Source organism: Macrobrachium nipponense, chromosome 29 (assembly GCF_015104395.2).
Source record: "Macrobrachium nipponense isolate FS-2020 chromosome 29, ASM1510439v2, whole genome shotgun sequence".
In the NCBI taxonomy this organism is placed as follows: Eukaryota; Metazoa; Arthropoda; class Malacostraca; order Decapoda; family Palaemonidae; genus Macrobrachium; species Macrobrachium nipponense.
The window spans coordinates 63,285,317-63,286,299 of NC_061092.1; positions in this window are offsets into that span (position 1 = coordinate 63,285,317).

Consider the following 983-nt stretch of genomic DNA (forward strand, 5'->3'; position numbering starts at 1 on the left):
GCTCCGCAAAACTTCGCTTGAAAACCATCCTTGGCACAGAGAGAGAGAGAGAGAGAGAGAGAGAGAGAGAGAAAGAGAGAGAGAGAGTTGGGTCACGTTTTTGTCATGTGAATTTCTCTTACTCTCCCTCTCTCTTTTCTTATTGTTTGGCGTAAGCTAATAGAAACGAATAGAAACCTTCACGCACCCACTTATATAATTGGGGAAAGCTTTTGCTGAAAAATGCTGTTGCAAATTGCAGGATTTCATTTACGTTCTCTCTCCAATTCTAACAGACTCACCGTTGTATCACTGTGAAGGACATTTGAAGAATACGTTTTGCATATTTCATGGTCCTCAAAAGCAAAACAGTTATTATACAGATGTGACAGCCAAAGAGGAAGAAGAAGAAGAAGAAAAGATTCCCTTCATACGATGTCTAAAACTTAAAATATCGGCGTTTAAAGTGCTCATGAAGTTATTTAGATTTTTTAAAGTTTCCTGGTGATTATTCTATATATCTTCCTAAATAAATTCTCAAGTAATGTTCCGCTCCAATATTAGTAAATTCTAATTGCTTTTGCCTTCCCTAATAATTATCAAGGGCTCTCTTCTATTTAGTACAACATTGCTTCTTAAATGAAGAACGCGACGACCCGAAAAAAAGGAAATTTCATTTTAATAAACAGCGTAGAATGTTGAAGAATTTGAAATGTTTGTTCCTTCATTTACATAAGTTTGAAAATGGCAACTGTTATTATTTTGTAAAGAAAGATCATTTGGAATCACCATAGGGACTAATATCGACAGAAAGTTATCCAGGAAAACAATCAATGAGAAAGTGAGTTGATTACGTGATAACACTATGGCAGAAGTTTTCGCCCATCACACATCCATTATATTACGCAAAAAGCAAATAAAAATATTTGCAAACCTAATTATTAAGAACATGACCAACCTCTCAAGTTTTTCACTGAAGTTTTAGATGGATATAACAACGTTAG